Raw genomic sequence first — 18002 nt, forward strand, 5'->3', positions numbered from 1 at the left:
CAGTTCAAAATTTTATGTCATCATTTGGTCTGTGCACACAACAAATGGCCGGGGCTTGAGTTCTGTATTGACGTCACGCTGACACAGCTAAAGACTTGTTACAGCTGTGGTTCATTCAAACCACTATCCCAGCAGGCACACAACATCATAAGACGTTAATATAAGGTTAGATTTAGGTTGTGACGTCAGGTGACCAAAATTGTCTAGCCAACGTTATGACATTAATAACGGCATCAAATTACGTTGATATTTGGTTGATTTTAAGTTGTGTTGGAAAGCGACAATGACAGTGATAGATGTCATGGTGATATTGTCCACACAAAGTCAAGGTGTAACATGATTAGATGTTGATATTTGGCTGATTTTTGGTTGATTTTAGATTGTACATTGGATATTGATCGCAGCCTGATGTTGAGTTATGAGGTCAACCTGATTTTTATTTCCAAACTAAATCCAACGTTCCCACGATGTTGGGTACATTGGGGTACAATATCAAATGACGTCATGTTGACGTCCTGTGCCTGCAGTGATGAATCGACTTTTTTTAGAGATGAATCAATAGTTTTAAACACGGTGCACTTGCAGATTTAAGCCTTAGTTGGAAATCTCACTTCACTTAGAGCTGTGTTACACACTGCATGGAAGGTCATTTTCAAAAACCCATAATAGAGGCTCTTTAATTGCTTTGGAACATTTTTTAAAACAGTCTCAACATTCTCTAAATTGTGAGTGCAAATCTCAAAACTGTTTGCTGGACCTTTAGAAATTTATTGCATATCTGCAAAATGTAGTTGCTCCCCCAAAACATTTAATTCATGCTTCAGGACCTAGTTATTGTGTCAATAATTTGGACAAGGCCACCAAAACAGAAAGCGTATATGTCATCATGTGAGACTCCATGGTCAAAATGATTCGTTGTTTTTTTCACCATGACAGTCAACCATGAAAATTAAGGTTTAAAAAAATCATACAGTACATTCATATGTATGTGAATTAATTACATGTAAAGTGAAATCTTTTACATTTAATATTTCTTATGTTACTGCAAAAATACTACAAAAAACATCCACCACAAAATGTATTCTTGGTGGACACCCTGTTGCTCTTGTTGATCAGGCCAGAGATTACACTGCTTCCAATTGCTTTTCCATGAGCACATTGCTCCAGTTCAGAATTGTGGAGCAATTTTTTTAGAACTCCTTTCTAAAAAAAATAATAATAATTTTATGCTTTGGACAATCTACATACAGTATACTAGATATGTTCCCAATCTTGTTTGGTTAAATAGTTGATTCAAATTGTATTGCAACCAGAGATCATTTACCAGTTTAGCAGATATTACAAACAATGTCAACACAAACATGCATGTTTACGAATGTTTGATAATTGAATAAATTGTTTTAAGTGTGATGGCTTACACGATGAAAAATTGACAAGTTGTGAAGAGTTTGACAGTTTGAATGATAATTGATTCATCAGGCTTGATTAACAAGCCATATGCAATTAGTTTTTGTCCAAACTACAGACAAATGTATTTACTGTTTGGAATATACGAAAAACCATTTGCAATTTGCTCAAATCAACAAGAAATTCCACTCTCATATGAAAAAGTACCTAACTGTAAGATCTGAACTTATTGTTTTGAAAAATAACACTTTCATTCAAGAATTGAGCAAAAGCAATTGACTTTTGACCATGGACAGTGCTTCTACATAAGTCCTTTATAGAAAGAAAAGGCCAGAAAGGGGGAATTGATGGATTTGATATAGCATCAAATATTAGCATCATTGACCCATAACAATGTACAGTACCTATAACTCTCAGTATATTTATGTGCTTTTTATACAGTTTCTATTCTAATTTGCAGTTTATTGAAAAAAAAAATTGAAATGCAAATTAATGTATTAATAGCAAAAGTGCTATAGAAGAACAAATAAATTTTCCTTACCAGCAAATATTAATCCGACACCAAATATAAAAGCAGACACTAAGGGTGGTTTCACACCTACACTTTTGTTTCGGAACGTGTCTCATTTGCCCAGTTAGCGCGGTTCGTTTGGCATATGTGAACAGGGCAATCGCGCTCTGTTCCGCGCCAAAGTAATCGCTCCGAGATCGCTTGAATTAGGTGGTCTCGGCTGGATTAAAACGAACCCTGGAGCGGTTCGATTACAGTGAGAAAGCGATCAGATCCGAGCGTGGTTATATCACAGTGTTTTATGGATATGTAATAGGCATACGGCTATATGAAGAGAGAATTATGAGTAGGGCGGGAAGTTTCGCAAGTCTCCGGATGCTCGCAAACGAGTGATGATCTCCCGGTAATCTCGCGTCTCCCTCCCGGTCCTCAAATAGGCTACGTCGCGCACCCTTCTCACCCCTCCCCACCGCGTCTCTCCTCAGACACGTCGCGCGCGCACCTTGTCAATCACCATCAAACCACCACCTCTCCTGATTAGCGGGACGCTGCAAAATAAACCCTGACACTCTGACCAATGTGAGGAGAGTTTACTCGCATGTAACTTGTTTTAGCTCTTTTGGTCTGATTAGAAACTTTGCAATGTGTAAGCGAACCACTCCAAGAGCAAATAGCAACAATGTAACAATTGTAATCTCTGTTTCGGAATAACTGAATCGATTCACAGGTGTGAAAGCACCCTAACGTGCTATAACAACGTCACCAACGATTAAATCTAAATTGTAGCTCTGATGAACATCAGTGTTGTAAATGACTGAAAAACAGCTGGGGGTGAAGTATATTGATAGCAAGTTCTCAGTTCATGATGATATCTTGATTTTGTTCTGTTAATATATAATTTCAAATATTTGTAGCTTGAAACAGATGGAAATATGACTGGATTGTGCTGCTTTTATGGCCCCTCACAGCTTGATCCACGCTGGCATTTCTCCGCTTGGGTTTTAGGTTTTGGAAAAAAAAAACATTCAGAATACCAGGTATCAGATTTGCACAATCTATATAACGCTTTTGATTGTGTCCCTTGCTGGAAAGCTTGACAGTCCTGACTGAAATCTTGAAAGGGGCAGTTCACCCAAAACTGAAAATTCTATAATTTTTTCTAATTTTCAAATTGTCAAAAACCTGTTTAAGTTTCTTTTGTTAAATATATCCTGGAAGAAAAGCTGGAAACCTGTAACCAATAACTTCTATAATATTTGTTTATCCTATTATGGAAGCCAGTGGTTACCGGTTTTCAACTTAATTCACTTTCAAAATATCTTCTTTTGTGTTTAACAGAAAAAAGAAACTCATAAATGTTTGGAGCCACTTCATGGTGAGTACATCATGAGTAATTTTTGGGTGAATTATCTTTTTAATGCCTCTTTTACAATATGACTTAATGTCTTACGATGTGACTTTCTATTTCAATTGCAACTTTATTTCCCAGTGTTCAAAGATTTTATATTGCAGCTTCATAACTCCCAGTCATATTTTCTGTTGCATAATCTGACTTATTTCTCAAAAGATTAGGCATTTGTATGTTAGAGTATTATTTTACCTCTCCCAATGTAGGATTTTGTCCCACGTATTTTGCTTTAAGTCTCACATTTGGGACTTTATTTCCCTAAGTAGAGCATTTATCACACAAAATGATTTAATATACCATAATTATGTCTATATCTGAAAATCAACCATTATATATCCCATTTATTAATTTGTATAACATAATGATACTTCTTCACAATGAGATATTATATTGCATAATGTGACTAATGTGTTTTTTTCAAAAGAGACTTATTAGGATCCCTCAATATGACTGCATTTGGTATCAAATAAAGGTGACTGTATATCTGATACTTTACATTCACAATGTGGTTTTATATCTCACAAAGTCAGTAAACCAAATTGTAGTTCTTCAGCTAAAGTGGTTTCCATGCGTTTATGTAAAGTGGGAAATTATTTATAGTGGCTCGTGATAATCTGGCGTCGCCTCTGAAGTTCCAGGTTGTGGACAGCAGCCTCCTGCTTGTCATGTCAAGTATTAGTGTTAAATATGTTTGTGTGTGCTATAGAGCATGTTGATGCCCTTGTGTTCCTACCGTATGCTCCAGTGCTGGTTGGTACTACAAGCAACCTGTAATGTAATGTGCCCTCCTTTCAAGCTGTTCCTCCGAGGAACGACACACACTGCAGCAGCAGCCAGCTGCCTGAACCCCTGCACTCTTTCCGCAAGCTCCAGGGCTCCCGGCTGTCATGAGGGATCCTAGCTGATGCTCCGTGATTCCACCTGTGCTGCTTCATGCAAAACACACCAAGATCTGAGACAATCTGTTGGTAAAGTCTACAACCGAATTCAACAGGAACTCTTTGTAGAGCATTTTGGGGATGAAAAAGAGGAGGTTAGGATGCCACCGCCGAGCTCCAAGCTGGTGAAATTGAGTAACCTTGGAGCGTGTGCAAATTTCGTGCTGTGTACGCGTTTGCAGCTCTGGCACGCTGGGTTATTATATTTCTCATTTCTCAAGCACTCAGGGAGCGTTTTGAATATGTTAGGTGTTGGCAGGGGTAGATGGTGGCTGTCACTGGCATTTTAATGGGGTGTGTCTCTTGGGGGGCCAGTGTGGTGTAGCAGGCGCGGTCTGGCCACACACATGCACACGCACGCACACACACGGACAGAGAAAGAGGAAGAAACAGAGACACAAACACACGTTGGTATGTGGTTTATAAGGACTATCTATGGGCATGATGCATTTTATACAGCAAAACTTAACTTCTGATAAATTATGAATATAAAAAAAGCATTATTGCATACTGCTGACATTTGTTTCTGAAGTGCCAGGAGACTGGGTTGGGGGGTGTTGGGGGGCCAGGGATGGTGGGGTGATTTGTGGTGTTTGTCTAAATAATAACTGTACTGTGGTGTTAGTAACTGTAGTATGGACCAGGTTTCGGGCGGGTGCTGTGATCGAATACTATACCAAAGTTGGTAGACTCTGTGGTGTTACAGACTGGACTGAAAAGCTGTGGACCGAGGGCAGGGTGAAATAACAGGAGTTTTCCGGGAGAAATAACAAAAGGGGAGGGTTGGAGGTGATGGGTCTGAAACACGGGAGACTCTCAGGAAAAACATGTTGGCAGGTAGGCCTAAGTTTTGAATTATAAGGATGTAAGGCATGCCTACATAAATCACCTCTATAGAGTTCAACTAGGTCATACCTATGTCATCATACAAATTTCTGCCCCTGTAAACTATGAAATGTGGTTTATGAGGACTCTCCATAGGCATAATCTAATTTATACAGTTAAAAAAAAACTCCTATTATATGGCCCTAATCTACCACTACAATCTAAAAATGTGAACAATACTCAAGTATGAATTTTAAGTGTTTTGAATTATAAGACATATAAGACATAAGACATATCCTCAAAAACCACCACAATTGAGTACAGCTAGGTAATATCCATGTCATGATTCAAATTTCTATCCCTGTAAAACACTAAAATCAGTACACACACATACAGAGAGAGAGAGAGAGAGAGAGAGAGATAAACAAACAAACGTGTTGATATCAGGCCAGGCTCAATCTGAAAACTTAGCCCTATATACATTATATACAGATTTTGTTTTCTCTACCAGAGGTCGCTGTGTATACTTTTTCAGATCTCACTTAGGAGTGCCATTCACGCCTGCTGTTCTCACGTAAATTCACCAGAGGGTGCTGTTGACTGACTGATTGAATGACTGAGTGATTGACTGACCGACCAATCCCCCTACCTACCCCCTTCTCTAAACCCAACCAATAGTGTTATAAAGAGCACCGTTTGACCAGCTCCCACCGACTTCCCTAAACCCAAAGTGTTTTAAAAAAAAATCCAGAAAAGGAAAAAACCCTCACCAGATTTTTACTACGTTTTACTACGTTTTCAGATTTTACCAAATATATTATATATTAATCCTGTTATTTACTTGTTTATTTGTTTTTGTCTTACCTGCTTTCTGGAACCTTTCTTTGCCAGACACAAGCCCTGTCTAAAACTTCTCTGTGTTTCAAGTCTGCCGACGTACGCTGCAAGCCACTGGACAAACTGGTAAAAGCGGGAATACGGAAGTAAGCGGTCAGCTGCTATTGCAAAAAGGAATGGCGTCATATAGTGTTTGTTTTAAAGATGAAATGCAGCCATTCACACTTCTGGCTACATAATTTGCAATCTCCAGAAATGTATATAGGGCTATGTTTTCAGAATGAGCCTATGTTAATATACTATATGGGATTTGTGATGGGCATGGCCCTACCCCACCACTACCCCTAAATGCAACCTTCATAGAAAACCTGTAACAAATCAGTAATGTAAAAAAATTCCTTAAGTATGAATTTTAAGTGTTTTGAATTATGAGGACAGAAGCCATCTCTTCATAAACCACCTCAACAGAGTACAACTAGTCATACCCATGACATAATACAAATTTCTGTCCCTGTAAACCACCAAAATCAGTACACACACACATTAAAAACACTCATTTCCTAAAAGCACAAGCTGTTCTAAAACACCGCACATGCAAATAGAATTAACTATCGCTACAACTCAAGGGAGAGAGGGAATGAGTAAAAATGAGAATAAAGTGAGAATAAGACACGGTGGGTGAGCGACAGAAAGAGAGCATGCAGGGGCAACAGTTACAGCACACACACGCTGCGAGAGAGATCATCAGTAATAATTGCGGAATGTCTCTTTCGGAGTGGCTTTGTGTTTTCTTTCACTCTGTCTCTTGCAGTGAAAATCATTTAGCCTCCGGGCTGGAGCTCAGCAGGAGAGAGAGAGCAATTAGAGAGAGAAAGAGACTGACAAGGAGAGGGTGAAGAAAAGGCAGGGCGCGCAGGTAAATGATAAAGGAAGTTGCAGGAATGATGCCGAGATGAGCGACGGGGTGGGCGGCGGAGATGACGGATGGACAGAGAGATGGGCTAGCAATGAGAAAATGTCGGAAGGTTAATGCGGCGGAGCAAATGAGCTGGAAATGCATGCGAGAGGGAAGGAGAGGGTCAGTGTGGAAAACACAAACAGTGGGGTCCAAAAGTCTGAGACCATTAGTGAAAATTATCGGCATAATGATTTGAGTGAACATTTTTGGGAGTTGTTGAATGTTTTCCTCTCTGTTTACTTTAGTGAAAGTGACACTAGAGCTGTAAAAATAGGACAATTTTGAGTCAAACCTGAGGGTCATGTTTTTCAGCATGATCTGATAATGACAGAAAGAGAAACTTGTTATTCAGTTACAGTTTCATGTGACTTTATTCAGTTACAGTTTCATGTCACTTTATTCTTTTGCAGTTTCATATCACTTCATTCAGTTACAGTTTCATATCATTTCATTCAGTTACAGTTTCATGTCACTTCATTCAGTTACAGTTTCATGTCATTTCATTCAGTTACAGTTTCATGTCACTTTATTCTTTTGCAGTTTCATGTCACTTCATTCAGTTACAGTTTCATGTCTTTTCATTCAGTTACCGTTTCATGTCACTTTATTCAGTTACAGTTTCATGTCAATTTGCCAAATTAGGCTATTTAAAGGCCCTCACAACCTTTAAGAACAAAAAAAACTACCTAAAATGGCAGCTTTTTAGGGTCCATTTGCATATCGCGTTTTTTCAAGAGTTCGTGCAAGTTCGTTATTTCCAGTGGAGGTAAGCAGCTTGTCGGCGTGACACGCTCACACCTTACAGATGCACACAGCTTGAATGAATGTGTGATAGAAAGTTTGGGGACCACTGTTCTAATGTGTGATATTGTGAGTCGCTGTCCCTGGTGCTGAATTGTTTGAGATGCATAGTAGGACTGCAAGAAGCGGTTTACTCTCTATCCAGTCCAGTATTGAAATTTAAATTGTGTATATAATTTTTATTCATTAAGGAGATGCTATTAATATGCAGGGTATTAAACTAATTTTTTGATGAAGGTCAGGTTTTAAAAATAATTTTGATTTTAGAAGGGAAACTCACACTAGTCAGATGAAGCCAGGATTTGTGGGATAGTGTAAAAATATGATGAAATGGTGACTGCAACTACTGGCTTATTAACTGTCTATTATTAAGATATTAACTGTTCATTAGTAGTTATAAAGTATGAACTTCTACATCCCTAAACCTACACAACTTCTACCTTACTAACTAATAATAAACAGCTTATTAGTAGTTTATTAAGCTAGTAGTCTTAGTTCATGGTTTGTTATTAATGTGAATTGTGACCTAAAGTGTTACCAAAACACTATGTGTTTTGTGTGTAACAAAAAAACAATATATATCAAGTTTTCTTCATACAGTGAAAGCCAGTGGTGTATTGTGTGGACAAAAATAGTTCTTCATAATATCTACTTTGAAATTCCTCAGAAAAGACATGAAGGTGAGAAAGGGTACATGTTAGAATATTTATTTCTTGGGTAAAATGTTCTTGAGATTTTGAACCCCAGATTGTCAGAGGATCTTCACTCTTCTGGGTTTAACTGTATATGCAAGCTTATTACCATGAAATCTGGTGAGAGAGATTCTTGCTGAATAATTTCAGGAGAAAAAGCGCAGTGAGAAAGCCCTGCAAACAAGGAGAGAGCAGAAAGGGAGAGAGAAAGAGGGCTAAGAGAAAACGAGAGTGAAAGAGAGAGAGAGAGCGTGGTTAAATACCATTTTATTATAAACCCCCGTGGAGAAGAAATTCAAACGTGTTTCTGTTCTGAGAGTGGGAGCTGAGAGGGGGAAGGGGGAGGATCTGGAGAGTCTATTATAAGTGAAATTCAAAGAGAACACGTCTAAGCCATTCTCTACTCTCCTTTCTCTTTATTCTCTTCTCTGCCTCTCCTTGTGTATCTTTCAAATCAAGATAATGCCACACACAAGTGTGTTTTGGGCTTCTTTTTTTCTTTTTTTTACCCACATTTTCATTACAGGGCAACATGAACTTATTTCCATTTCACTAACAAGTGGTGCAATCACATGGCATTTTGATATCTTCTGATTCTTTGACTGTTTTCTTTCATGCATTAGAGAAACAGTCTGAGTAACGGGATGCAATAACGTGATGGGGATAAAAGTCTTCTCCTGCATGCAAATCTTTGTTTTTCACTCCAAGAGCTTTTACTCCTATAAGATATTTTAAGCATCACTCTTTCTATTTCTGCAGCTTTATGCATAGCCCCACCCACTGGGAAATCTCATTGGTCCAAAATATCTCGCTATATACATATTTATGCATAATTTTACATCAGTATTTTGTTTTTACTTTACTTTTTGACAGAAATTAATACATTTATTCAGCGAGGTTGAGTTCAGTTGATCAAATTATTGTTGTCCATAAAAACGACATAAATGGTAGGATGTTTTTCACAAAAAAAGCAGCACAACATTTTCTAACATTGATAATAATTGTAAATATTTCTCAAGAACAAAATGAGTATACAGTGATCCAAAGTTATGTTCTAAACATAACCTGCAATAGGCGAAATTTACGAAGTAGTCAGCTTTATTTTTACAATTATTATAGATGTTTTAGGCTATAAAACACCTCACTACATACTTTATACACTTGTCTCAGACAGACATTAACATTTTCACATGTTTATCTCTTATTTAAACACTCTCAAAGTTTAAACCTTTGTAGAAAAATAAGTCCAGTATTATAGAATGAGTGCAGTATCATAGAAACCCAAGATAACCATTTGATCTTCCTTTATTTATATTGTAATGTTCCCTACAGCCGGGTAACTTCTATCTTCCTTTAGCATGTCCAGAAGTTTAACTTTTTGTGTGATGGTCAGCATCTTCCTCTGCCTTTTTGGGTGCTATCGCAGCTGACTTTGACGGTGCAGAAGGTTTTTGTCGCATGTTATGGAGGAGATTGATTGGCAATGGTCTACAGCCAATCAGGACGCAGAACGGAATGCACTAATCAGGATGCAGAACACAATGCACTGTAGAAAAAAGCATGTCAAATTACACGGAACAAATCTGTGAAACTGCAAAGCCACGAAAAGTGAACCGCGTTAAAGCGAGGGACCACTGTATTCGAATATATATTATAATTTATTATATACATATGGGTTTGTGTGTGTGTGTGTGTGTGTGTGTGTGTGTGTGTGTTTGTGTGTGTGTTTGTGTTTAGAACACAGAAATCATGTATATTAACCCTTTGATGGTCAAATGTTTTGACATACACTTTTGACATTTTTTAATTATTAATTAAATTTAATAATTAAAATAAAATTATTCAGTTCATCGAGGCGGCATTTATTAAATGAAAAAAAGTTAAATACTTAATTATTAAACATTTATTTATTACTTATTGTATGTAGTTTCAAATGAAATTATTACTCTTACTTGAATTAATACTATTACAATTATTAGTAATAATAATATTAATAATAATTCTAACAATAATTTTAACTAATATTAGAGGGATTTCTGAAGGATCATGTGACTCTGAAGGCTAGAGTAACGAGGGTAAAAATGTATCATTACAATCACTGGAATAAATAATTAAATTAAATGATAAACTACCTTTGAACAGTTATTTTATAGTGCAATAACATTTCACAATTTATACTGTATTTCTGATTAAATAAATGCAGCCTTGGTGAGCAGGAGAAGCTTATTTTAAAACATTTAAAAATCCTACTGAACCAAAATTTTTGACCGGTAGTGTATATTTGACCAATATGTGTAAAATTGATGTATAAATACAGCTACTGTGTTTGTTTATAAAGTAAGGAAGAAACATTCATTCATAATTGAAATTACATAGGAAATGAACACATGCAGGTAATTTTCAAGCCATTTTGTGCACTAGATGGAAAAAGTTCATGGCTAAATTTGTAAACCTAATTATGTGAAATATGGAAAAATGTACTTCATTTCAGACACAAAACTCTAAACCAGACACTCATTTCATGCATGAAACTCACACAGGTTCTTTCCATTTGCACACATATGAGCGAATGAATTCACGGATATCCGAAAACAACTTTTACAGAGAAAAAGAGGAGGTTCCACAAAATGCTACTGGCTTTTATCGACCAGTGTATAAAACACATTTAAGTAACTGCGTTTTGTCATGAAATACTGCATTTTGTATCGCACAATTCATACGGTGCATGAAATTAGTCTGGTTACAGTTGATGCCCCGTGGTGAATGTGTCACATTCAACTGCATTTTCACCTTCAGCTTGCACTGACAGATTACTTGTTGCATTCGTCGGATTTACAATACAGTGTAGTTCACAGTTCAGCTACTCTGACAGTCTAGTTCAGTTTTTCTAAACCTTTTTCTCAAGATAAACCCTTTTTACTTATTTACTTATTTGAATATTTTTAAATGATGCACCTTAGAAGCCCCTGCCCTTACTCATATGCAAACAGTTAATAAAGAGGACAAAATTATCCACCATTTCATCTGCTCCAACATTTCTTGAGGGTGACATTATTGATTTGCCATATTCATATCACTGCACACTTTCAATCTGCTGTGTGCGTTTCTTTTTATTGCAACTATTTCACTGAATGCTCAGAATTTTCACAAGAAACGCAGAGTTTGTTTGGCTTCAACAGTTATCCATCTGGTATTTGCCCAGTGCTTTTTCATTAATGGCCCATTCACAAAGGACACACTCTTGTATCTGCAAAACACCTAGACTAAAAAGAATGCATAAAGGCTTAAGATGAGCATTTAAAAGTTGAGTTACTGTTGTAATTTTATTTTTGTGCTATCTATATAAGTGGTTTTTCAGCATTTTTATTCAAATCCATCTATTGTCCTACATGTTATATGAAGTGCTGTTATGACTGAAGCAGGGAGCGTTCATATATTAAATTAATTTAACATATTTAGTGTTTTTGTTTCGTATTTCATGCTGTTAATGCCAAATTCTGACTTTACCATTCGGATGTCACAGCAGAAATCGAGACTCATCAGACCAGGCAAAGTTTTTTCAGCCATCTATTGTTCAATTTCAGTGAGCTTGTGTGAATTGTAGCCTCGGTTTCTTGTTCTTAGCTGACAGAAGCGGCACCTGGTGTGGTTTTCTGCTGCTGTAGCCCATCTGCCTCAAGGTTCAACGTGTTGTGCATTCAGAGATGCTCTTCTGCATACCTTGGTTAAAATGAGTGGTTATTTAAGTTACTATTGTCTTTCTATCAGTTTTAACCAGTCTGGTCATTCTCCTCAGGCCTCTGGCATCAACAAGGCATTTGCACCCACAAAACTGCTGTTCACTGGATATTTTCTCTGGATATTTTCTACTAAACCCCAGTAGATCAGCAGTTTCTGAAATACTCAGACCAGCCCGTCTGGCACCATAAACCATGCCACAATCAAAGTCACTGAAATCACCTTTCTTCCTCATTCTGATGTTCAGTTTGAACTGCAGCAGATCGTCTTGTCCATGTCTACATGCTTAAATGCATTGAGTTGCTGCCATGTGATTGGCTGATTAAAAAATTTGCGTTAACGAGCAGTTGGACAGGTGTACGTAATAAAGTTTCTGGTAAAATATGGTTTCGAAACAATTAAAGAACCAGCTTAGAAACACTGATATCTTAATAATAGTAGCATTTTGCAATAAGGTAGTATTAGGTAATGCCAATTTATATTTTAATACTATGAACAAACAATGAAGAATACAAGTATTACAGTAATTATTAATCTTTGTTAACATTAGCTAATGCAAATAAAGATTTACGTTTGCTGGTTCATGTGCATAACCACTGCAAGCATGAATTTGGCTTTTAATTATGCACAAGAACATTTTGAACTATGGTTAATAAATGATGTACAAGTGTTAGTTCATGTTAGTGAACAAACAAAAACTAATTAAATCTTATTATGATCTTATAATTGATCAAAGCCTGCTGATTTTTTACTTTTTGCACAATGAAATAAAACCTCAATTTGGCTTTCCAAAAATTGATATATTAATCATCATGGTAATCAGTTTTGGTGAAGTCCAAAGATTGCTTTATTTACAAAGAATAACTTTATTTGTCACGCTCACTGATCTTTTCACTTCACAGATGTTTTATACTCACAAACATCTACATAACACAAGGCATGAAAGATAGGATTCAACAAAGCATAACAGGGGCACTTCTAAATTAAAGTTTTTCATCTAATATTTGTATTCTTTCAGAATTATTTCACCACTGGCAATGCTGAAAACAGAACATTCATTGTGAATAGTTAATTATTTTCTTTACTATTCCCTTTGTGTTCATATGACAAGTTACTCAATTACAGCTCAGAGTAAAATCATCATCATTACCCCTAAAATCAGACAGATTTCTTTTAGCCTAACAGGTTGGAAGACCCTTGTTAGGGCACATTTTAACATCGAAGAAATGATTTAAGCACTTTCTCTTGTGCCTGGCTATAATAAAGTCTGTCAGTGACTTGCAGCTGGAGGACTGTGCGCTTTTGCTCATTCTCAGACAGAGGATTGCCATGCGGAGGGTTAACTCATGATTATGCATAGTCCAGTGTGAATACAGTGCATGACCTTGAGCTAATATTTATTCTGAATCCTCTCAGCTGAGGCTGGCCGTCCGCTCTGCTTAACCATGCCCAGTGCCCCTGAATGAGGGCAATGCCACTGAGAAAGAGAGAGATGAAGGGAGATTATTGAAAAGGATGATGCTTTGGGGGAAGGGAACTGACCTGTGCCCTTTTGTACTGCTCAATCTTGAATATACAAAGGTGGAGGTTTGTACTGCTATGAATGACTGTGTATTTCTCAGATGTGCATTTGCAGCTTGTGAACCGTTATCAATAATACAGTGAAATTCAGGTCATGTCCACACAGACATGGGTATTTTGGTCCCACTTTATATTAAGTGGCCTTAAGTATAAGGTACTTACGTTAAAAATAAATACAATGCACCTAATGTGTTTAAAATGTATTGCAGAACATGTCTAGTGCTCTTAAGGTGAGATATGGTTAGCGTTAGGGGCCGCTATGGTGCTATGTGTAGTTTTAAGGGTTAATGTGTAAGGGATGGTAAACAGTGTAATTAAAAATGTAGTTACATAAATGTAATGATGTTATTACTTGCGTGTATTTACAAATGCAAATACATGAATTTCCATAATAAGTACATTGCACTTATTCATTTTAGTGTAAATACATATTACTTATATAAAGTGGGACCAATATTTTTGCTGAGTTTTTCCTTCGTTTTTAGGAAGAAAAATAAAAATCCACACATGCACGGTTTAAAACAAATCTTCATCCAGATGAAAACACAAAAAAATATCATGAAGCATTCACAAAAGCATGCCAAATTACCAGATAGCCTTTGCTTCTAACCATAGATCTAAACATAACCATTATTTCTAAATAAATCATTTTATCCGATCAGAAGCTTTGAAAAGAGTTATTATAAGTTCTGATTGCCTGTTTGACATGGCACATCAGCCATTGGACAGACATGCATGTTTTATATGTGTCCAACAAAGTCAAGAATTCTCCTTCTCTGGTGTAGTAACTCTTGACCAAATTCCCATTTCTGTAGTAACTTGACCACATTCCTGTAGTAACTATTGTCCATACTCTTAGCCAAAGATTCAAACAGACTCTTGATAGAAGCTCTGTTGCCTTTAACTTCAGATTCCAAATACACAAACCTTGCAAGGCATTCCTGCTGCATTTTCTCTACATATAGCATCACAGCTAGCAAAGCCAGCAAAGCTTCAGGATATTTGACTTGGGACTCTTAGCTGTTATCAGGAGTTTCAGGGATTGGTAAAAGTGGGCACAGTAAAAGTGGGTTCCAATGATTTTCTGGCATATGTATGCATCACGCTGCAAAATATTTTAACCAGTCTCTATGTTCTGCCATGTAGGAGAAATTGAAAACAGATGAAGTTTGGAAAAAATAAAAGTTTAAAATAAGCGATGTTTTCAGAGAAAGTACAAAATTACTTTAAAAAAGCTTTCAAATAACTTTAGGGGTGATTAAGAAGACCCTGTCTTTCAGATGAGACATTAAACCGAGGTTCTGACTCTCTAGTTATTAAAAATCCCATGGTACTGTACTTTTCGTAAAGAGTAAAATTAAAAAATTAATCAAAGTAATTAGTGCATTACTTACTTCAGAAATATTTTAGTTGGTCTGATCTCACACAAAGGAAATGATAGGGCAGACAAGTCAAAAATTTCAGCTTCACCAGCTATTGACACTGTTTTTAAAAATATTCACTCTTACGAATTTTCTAAATGTTTTGATTTCAGTGACCCAATACTGCGTTTGTGTGTAGCCAAATGGCCAAACTTTGAAGAAAAAAGTTTCGTTTTTGAAAATACCTGTGCTTATGTGGATAATGCTTATGTAAGCTGCAGAATATTTAGATTAGGACTATCAGTTGAATTTAAATGTGGTTAATGATATGATATGCTGATTAGTTTGACTGAATTGATTGTGTTTTTCAATATTTTGTGAGGAAATAAAGGTATTTCAAAGACATTACTATTGCACATCAGTAAAACTTAGTAGTTGCTTTGAGGGTCAACATGATGCTGAGCTGAACATAGAGCATGCTGATATTCAAATATTTTTATTGGTATGTTGCTTTTATATTAGTTCAGTAAACAAAACAATAAATTAACATTAAAGCAACTTTAGTAGGTGGCCGTTTCTGGCTGTTGGCATATTCAAGCCAATACACATTGGCACTGTGAAAGCAATTTGATCCACTGTATTTTTGACTACCTCGAGAGGTTTACATCTGTACTAGAGTCATCCTAGGTTCAGGCCATCAGAGATATAGTTTACTTTTTTCTTCAGTAAGGCATTAATTGATAATAAGGATACAGAATTATTCTCCGTAAGTCAAAATGATTGGCCTGTAAAATAAAATTAGTACTGGACACTATTTTAAAGACATCTAAATGCGACTTTTTAAATTTCATTTAACATTAAACATTTGGGCTGCACGGTGGCGCAGTGGGTAGCACGATCGGCTCACAGCAAGAAGGTTGCTGGTCTGAGCCTTGGCTGGGTCAGTTGGCATTTCTGTGTGGAGTTTGCATGTTCTCCCCGTGTTGCCGTGGGTTTCCTTCGGGTGCTCTGGTTTCCCACACAAGTCCAAAGACATGTGGAATAGGTGAATTAGATTAGCTAAATTGGCCGTAGTGTATGCATGTGAATGAGTGTGTATGGATATTTCCCAGAGATGGGTTGCAGCTGGAAGGGCATCCGCTGCGTGAAACATATGCTGGATAAGTTGGCTGTTCATTCTGCTGTTGCGATCCCAGATTAATAAAGGGACTATATGATTAGACATGAGACATGAGAATTCTGCCATCATTTACTCACCATCACATTCTTCCAAACCTCAGTTTATTTAGTTATTTTGAATAATGTGAACAACCAGTTAATAGTACCAATATCCTCCAGTATTTTCACAAATATTGATCATTTATGCTGCAGTTTATTTCACAGATTTCCTGCATAATGTTTACTATTAAGGTCACATAAGAACATTAATCATAATATTTGGATGATGTTTTGCTTATTTTTGGCAAAACATTGAGTTTATATTATTTAATTGATTGATTTATTAATTGTTTGATTACTTGATTGATTGATTCAATGTATAAAGAATTGATTGATTGATTGATTGATTGATTGATTGATTGATTGGTTGATTGATTGATTGATTGATTGATTGATTGATTGATTGATTGATTGATTGATTGATTGATTGATTGATTGATTGATTGATTGATTGATTGATTGATTGGTTGATTGGTTGATTGACTGATTGATGATTTAAATAATGATTTAATTCCCTGAGCACAGATGTCATTTTACAGTACACTTCAACCACAGAACTCTGTTGTTTTTAATTCTTTGAAGCGTAATTCTTTTTTAAATTGGAAAAATACCTAATACTTATTAACTAGGAATACCAAGTTTTACCAACAATACATAAAGCTTCTAATCTTATTTTATGAATATTTAGCAGATGTGCCAATAAGTTACCAATAAAATACCAGTAACTTCTTTCATTGTATTACTTTTTGTATTAATAAATCATTTTTAATACATATTATAATATTTTATTATTTTGTATTTGTATTATTTTTCATATAATGCAACAGAGTGACAGAATGTGCTCTTGTTTGTACAAATAAACAACCTGGTAATACATGGCCTTTCATTTCTTCCCGTTAAGCTGTAGAGGCGTTAGATGTATAATCCAGACCACTGCGATTTGTGATCCCTGTTTCCGGCAAACCCATTGAAGAGTTACTACTTCAAAGAGTTTTCTCCTTTACTGTGGGGTAAAAAAATCATAGAGATGACCACTTTCAAACAGGCTGCACACTATTGGTTAATAAACACGCTTAACATTTCTCTAGGGAAACAGATGTTTGCTATTTTTGAACTGTGTGGCACTTTATATGTAAAGTGTTTCGGAAAAGCACCAAACTACTATTGTTTGCACTTATATTCATGCAGCCTACTCAAAGCGATGCTCAGAACAATTAAAAAAGACGTGCTGTCTTTTACTGTTAGTGATGTATAGTTGTTGGCACATGGTGGATCTTCTTGGCACTGTCAGACAGTGGCACAGAAGTGAGCAAACTGCCCTTTAAATGCACAGAAGAGATTTTCATCAATATTGATGCCCTTTCCTTGCCTACATGCTCCCCTGTTCTAAATATTAAAGTAAATAAAGCTAAAGTCTGTAGTGTCGACCTCAAAGCCAGCCCATTAAAGTTAAATACTATTCATAAAAAAAAGAACCACGCTCTCTTTCTTCATATTTCAGCTGATTATGATAATAGCTGCTGGTATTTGCATAAACTTGTGCCAAATAAAGATGGTTTTGATCATGAATGATGCATGAAGGAGGCTGAACAACAGCAGAAAATTGGAAAAACTGCTTGCTGGTGATGTAAAGCAACCACTCATGTGACCGACAGACGTGGACATTTGGGTGATGGACGTTGTTGGGTGTCGGGCCAAGCTCAGTCAGATGGCATTACATCAGTTTG

General features: G+C 36.4%; 1 protein-coding gene and 1 long non-coding RNA gene across 8 annotated transcripts in view; one reads left to right on the plus strand and one right to left on the minus strand.

The window, feature by feature from the left end:
* Window positions 1-18002, plus strand: part of cdh24b (cadherin 24, type 2b) — a 267633-nt gene that overhangs the window by 121590 nt on the left and 128041 nt on the right.
* On the minus strand, window positions 1773-7556 carry LOC147846436 (uncharacterized). The gene is made up of 3 exons (XR_015478834.1): window positions 3519-7556; window positions 2658-3129; window positions 1773-1987 (listed from the first exon to the last, which is right to left on the minus strand). It is a non-coding gene; the product is annotated as an uncharacterized LOC147846436 (long non-coding RNA).

This window comes from Danio rerio, chromosome 2, assembly GCF_052040795.2.
Source record: "Danio rerio strain M-AB ecotype USA chromosome 2, GRCz13ab, whole genome shotgun sequence".
Classification (NCBI taxonomy): Eukaryota; Metazoa; Chordata; class Actinopteri; order Cypriniformes; family Danionidae; genus Danio; species Danio rerio.